The sequence below is a fragment of the Mytilus galloprovincialis genome, chromosome 1 (assembly GCF_965363235.1).
Source record: "Mytilus galloprovincialis chromosome 1, xbMytGall1.hap1.1, whole genome shotgun sequence".
Lineage (NCBI taxonomy): Eukaryota > Metazoa > Mollusca > Bivalvia > Mytilida > Mytilidae > Mytilus > Mytilus galloprovincialis.
The window spans coordinates 30,071,843-30,078,250 of NC_134838.1; the positions used below are offsets into that span (position 1 = coordinate 30,071,843).

General features: G+C 29.3%; 1 long non-coding RNA gene across 1 annotated transcript; it reads right to left on the bottom strand.

The window, feature by feature from the left end:
• Nucleotides 1-395: 395 nt before the first annotated feature.
• On the bottom strand, nucleotides 396-5,777 carry LOC143071205 (uncharacterized). Its single transcript, XR_012976819.1, has 3 exons — nucleotides 5,313-5,777; nucleotides 3,992-4,061; nucleotides 396-2,307 (listed from the first exon to the last, which is right to left on the bottom strand). It is a non-coding gene; the product is annotated as an uncharacterized LOC143071205 (long non-coding RNA).
• Between the last annotated feature and the right edge of the window lie 631 nt (nucleotides 5,778-6,408).

Consider the following 6,408-nt stretch of genomic DNA (forward strand, 5'->3'; position numbering starts at 1 on the left):
CGTGATAATTTACCCGCTACCCCCCCCCCCCTAAACACACACCATCCGACCGTAAAGGAAGAGTATTACAATTACCATTATCCGTCCGTATGTCCAAAAATTGGTTTCCGTTCTATAACAAATGTTATGAAACTTATACAGAATGCTTATTAAATGGACATCTATGAGAAAACCATGCAGATGGTGCTCCATGCAAAGTTGTTTGATTTTGATGAAACTTTGCTGACATGTTAAGGTTGACCTCATATGAAAGTCATGCAAGTTTGAAGCCCTTACATTGCTGGTAACCATGGCAACGATAGGGATTTAGGGTATTTTCGAGTTTATTTATAGATGCATTTACTGAAATGCATAGATTTCATAAATTTCTCAAATAGAAATAAATACTATAATACTTCTGAGTGTTTAAATACTTTAATAGCACAGATAGGATGTGTATGAAGTATAAATCACATAATTTTATTAAACATAATGATATATATAGAAAATAAGGGTGTGGCAAAACACATAAAATGATAAAAAATATGGCCTTTTCATCAAATCACACTAAAACAGACAATACAGCCCAAAAGTCGCTTTAATTTACCCTAAATTTCAGAAATGCTTTGCATTTTCTTTGGTTCAAAATATTTTGAAGGGATTTCGGTTGCAAATTAATTTTACAGATTTTATTGATAATTTAGATAGCCTCTCCCCTTTTTTTGTATTTTCGCAATAAATTGAGGAAAGTCTCATATTTTAATGAAACCAAGCATTCAAAAATAAATACTTGAATTATACAGATTGTAACATGCAATATAGGTAAATCAAATAGAAAATTCAAAGTGAAATGGATTTTTGTGTCACAAACAATAGTAAGTATAGGCTTAAAAAAGGGGGGGAGCTGCCAAAGACAATTTTTTTTGGCATTTTTTTTTATTCCAAATTCCTTTAGTACACTTGTCCCTATTACTTTAAAGAGTAAAATCCATTCATTTCTTCCTAGTAATCCAATTTTTGGTTATTGCAGCTTGCTAATTACAAAAGTTGTATTCTGGTTACTGAAAAATGATATGAAATTCAATGTCAAGTTCATCATATTGAAAAATCTTAAGTATTGACATTCAGAAGTTGTGTCTGACAGGTAAACAAAATTAAGACACGTTGCAACCTTTTACTTGCATGCTGGTTACCATACAAGTCATTTTGATCATGAGTACCTGAGACAGTGTGGATAAAATGTACAAAGGGAGATAGTCCAATAAAAATGCTGATTTTTAAAACCTTAAAATTGCATATACATATTAATTTAAACTATCATACACTTCATCAATTTAATAAAATATAAACTAATCTCTCCTTGGTTATCTGGAGAAAGAGTTAATAGTGCATTTGAGCATATACTTTTGGTTTGCTTTTGTTGTAGTACTTTCTAAAATTCTCCTAAAAAAATGTCTAAATTTATAAATTCTCTTTTAGCATTGATAAATTTTTAAATATATTTTAATCTGTATAAATGATCATAAATGATATTTTTTTTTATAGCATTAGTATTATATTTAACAATCAATGAAGATGATACAATAACACTAAATGGTGCTTACATGCAAGAATAAGATTATTATAAACATACATAAAAGTTGATTCGAATTGACTTAAAAGTTAATTTCGAATTGACTTAGCAGCACAAGACAATTATTGCATTAGGTATGGAATTTAGGGAAGTATTAAATTGTTTCCATACTATCTTATAAGAATTTACATACATGTAACTACATGAACTATGAAAGGTAATTTACTAATAATTCAGTCAATAAAACTAGTTAGTCAATCTAAGAAACAATTTCTGACAAATGAAAATATTATTATGTTTATCAAATGGCCAAGTACATTCGTAATCTTCTTGATTGTCTTCAATACTGATGACCTTTTAATACAGAAGTAATTTTAGACTTCTTATTCGCTGATGAGAAAGCCTTGCTGATGGTGAGACAGTGAGAACATTCTATTTCCTAGCAAATATCTCTCTCTTCTCATTTGTGTTGCAACTGTGTGTTGACTTGGTGGTTTTCAAGACTTCAGCGAGATTCACATTGCCGTTTTTTTCCTTTTTTTTCAAAGCATATGAGTTCCATTTCAATTTATTTTTATTTGAGCTTGCAATTTTTTAACAACAACAGGAAAAATCAAAGACAGATCAGAGCCTTATTCAAGTATCAGTAATATTATCTAAGTTTTTCTTTATCATAAACATGTTTATCAACAAAAATGTGTCTCAGCAATCAGTCTTCTTTCATGAACTCCACTTATTTTTGGATCACCAAATGTCTGTAAAAAATAATAAGAAAACAATTGTTATCCATTAAATGATTGAAATTTCCTAAAAAGAAATTACTTATTAACTTTGTCTTAGTGTAAAATGTGTTTCGATTATCACAACTCTGACATTCCAGTACATAGAATAAGAAATAAAGTATACTAGCTAAAAATGGACCTAAATTAGATTTTTTTCTTATTCCAAGCTGCAGCAAACTTAATTTTAATGAAGTTAATTTTACAGATTTCATCTTGTATTTATGACGTTATGACAATACAAAAATAGGGAGATGAGTATTGATTGCAAATGAGACAAATATCCACAAAAGTTCAAATGAAATGAATGCCTCTGTACAACCTTCAACAATGAGAATAAAACAGCTCAAGGGTACATTCTATTACAAATGCAGAGATTGCACCTTCATCAGGTGGGGGGGACACTATATAGACACTACATTCGAACTTGATTCACATGATACAGTTCAGAATTTGGATTGTGATGAATTATTAGACACATCATACATGTAGGTTTCTGGTAAAAGAACTGATGATTTTGAAATTGGACTTGTGTCAATATCCAAAATCTAAAGTCTAAAAGACATGATTAGATTTATCATATCAAAGAACCCCATATATGCAATTTTTAATGAATTTAAACAAAGTTTAAGTTTGAACCCCAATTTGAATCAACTTGAAAACTGAGCCCAAATCATAAATCTAAACATGCTTAATGCATGATAACAAAAAAAACTTCAATAATATTTTAATAAACTAACAAAGGTTTTTTTTTTTTTTATCTTTTTTGCAATTTGAAAACGAATATTAAAAATCTAAACATATAAGAAGTATTTAACCCAAAAAAGTACAATACACCATTTAATTTTGCATAATATCAAAGAACACCAATTATGCAATTGTTTTATGAAATCAAGTTTAAATTTGGACCCTTTTGACCCTATAGCTGATATAGACCAATTTAAAAACAAGCCAAAACATTTGAAGTTGGTAAAACAATAAGCATTGGAAACAAATATATAATTAATTTTACAGCTAATTTCCTACGGCATGTAAATCTAAGACTTCAGTTAGTTTGCATGGTTTGTTTGTATATTGTACAATTGCAATTGACAATAACGTCTAATCAAACTTAAAAGTACTCCATAAAGGTTCAAATATGCCTATATTTATTGTTTGAAGATATCAACCTTAATTACAAAGCTTGAATCAATATTTATACAAACAGAGCAAGCAAACCTACCAAAGTTTTACTCTACACGCATTAGGAAAATAGCTGTAATAATGGTAAAAGCGTTTTTTTCAAAAATGAAAAATACAAATGTAGTCTTCAGGTTTACCATAAATGCATGTATACTATAAATGAGGATCTCAGTGTCAAGCTGACAAGAACACATATTTTTTTCTAGGTTTAATTCTCATAAAGAGAACAATTCCAATGTTGAGTAATGAAAATATTGTTGTGTAAATTGTACTGATATGACCCTTAATTGATCATAAAATAATAATTTTAGTGTTCTTTGTGTTATTTTTACTTTGTAACTGGTCAATTTCCAATTTCTATATATGATTATATTTCACAAATAATGCCACAACACAGGTCTTATTTGCTGTCTATTTAGTAGTCTCTTGTTATGACTTGTTTGATTCATTTTTTTTATCAACTATATCATATATTTACCTATATGATCTCTATCATATCTGCTTTCATTTTAACATTATTTTTGTGCTTTTCCATCTTCAACATTAACCTGTTGATAAGAAATAAAATATTGTATATTTGTACATTTGCATGATCAGTACAGTGAGTTACATCTACATGTACATTGTACACATAATGCATTGGTTCATTGAAAAAAAAAGTTTTGTAGATATGATAATTAATTTGTGTAAATGTCATAAATGCTATGATATCAATCACATCATCAAGTAATTCATTTCTTCAGTATTGTTATTTTGTATTTGTTTTATCTGAGTAATCTGTAATGTTATAATCTCATGTTGCCCGTTCTGGGCCCTTTAATTTGGAATACATTTGTAAGCATATTCTATTCAGATTCTATTTTATTAACGATAGAAGTAAAGACATGTACAAGTTCTCTAAATTCCATGTTTATAACTGTGATACATGACCTGCACTAAGGAAATGTAAAGAAAAAGTCTCACAGTAACCAATTTTTAGAGAGAAAAAAAACCAGCTCATAGTCTGTAAAACATTTTTTTGAGTTTGAGAACCATATATTGTATCAATCTAGCTGCATTGTACAATGTACATGTAGTAAAGGAATGAATAAAGACAGCAAATTCACAACTCTTTGGGAGCTATATTGTGACTTTAACAGTGCTTAATCAAAACCTGTCACAAAAATCTTAAGGGAAGGGATAAAAATAAAGGTAGGTAAGGGTAGTGCGGTTAACACACATACTTTTTAGTTGACATAAATGTACAGTAGTTTTCGTATGTTTATGTAATTTATACCTGTTTCTGGTTTCTCCTTTTTTTATATAGATTAGACCATTGATTTTCCTGTTCGAAGGGTTTTACACTAGTAATTTAGGGATCCTTTATCATGTTTATAGCTTGTTGTTCCGTGTGGAAGGCCATACATTGACCTATAATGGTTTACTTTTATAAATTGTTATTCAGGGCGAACAGACCTGATACCAGAGGGCTTTGTAATAGAATATATATTTTATCATGATTATTATAGATTTCTTGAGAGACTGAGAGAGAAAAAAGTTTTTCTATTAAAATTTAGAAGGCAAACACATAAATCTTTTAGTTTCAGAAGAATTTTAAATCATTATAAATGTATGTCAATGAAAATTAAATCAGTGTTTGCTTCAAGAAAATTAAGTAAATTCCCCCCCTTTTTTTCCCCAAAGAGAAATGGTCTATGCTCTTCTTCCTATATTTATGTGTTGATGTGATGTTTCTACAGTAGGTCTTTTTATGGTGTCAAATTGCTTTTTCTAACAACAACAAAAATTAACAAACTTACCAGAACCAACTGAAACTGTAAGTTTTGCATTGGAATTTCCGTTGCTAGATTTGGAAGGGTCATGAAAGGATGGCAGCAACTCATTTTGTCTTCTTGTCTACTGCAATCCAACTCCTGTCCATGTTTGCAGCATATGCATTTTAAAATGTGAGTCTGAAACCTAGAGATGATAGTGATAGTCTAGCCTCATGAGTCATGTCTAGACTATCTGATCAGGATCAGACTTATCCCAGTGGCAGTGAGAATGTCTTTGCCACATGGTTTCCTATGTCTTTGTTAATACACTCTTTCAATAAAAATAAGTTTTTGGCTACACCATATTCATCAAAAATAACATTATTTCCTATCCTTCTGCACATTTGTTGATTTCCCTCCTTCTGTTATTGACACTAAATCTACCTTTTATTGTGAAGAGTTTTACAAAGGGAGATAATTTTAGCTATATTTTTCAGTTTTTCATCTTTTAATCAAACAAGCTTATATCAATTTGCAACCAAAATCCCGTTAAGGAATACTAGTTTGTAGTGAACCATAACATTTAACCAATTTTTTTTTCAATTTGAGTGACTTTTGAGGTTTTATGGACATTTTCAGTATAGGCTGAATTCAAATTTAAAAAAACACAATTATGTCAATAAAAATAAAAACAAAAATAAAGGTTGAAATAAGATCCAAATTACAGTTTATTTTAGTAGAAAGTCTGAATTTTAAGGCCAAACAATTTTTTTTTTGTCATATAATACTTTGAACTATTCAATAATAAAAAAAAAATGTCCATTTTCAACAACATTTTCCAGCAAATTTGGTACTAAACTAGAATTGCCCTGTATTCACATGATTTGAGATAAATTGTCATTTTTTAACCATAGAACTATTAGATGTACTTAATACTTTACTAGGAACCCAAAATCAGCTGAAAATTCCACAACCCCTTTCATAAATTTTTTTGATTTTGCATGGTTTTCTCGTAGACATCCATTTAATACAAAACACATATAACGTTTGAATTCTGTTCGCGTCACATTTTCATTGTAGAGTTATGCTCCTGTAAATGGAAAAAAAATGCTGAATTAATTTTCGCTTTTTTATTACTTTC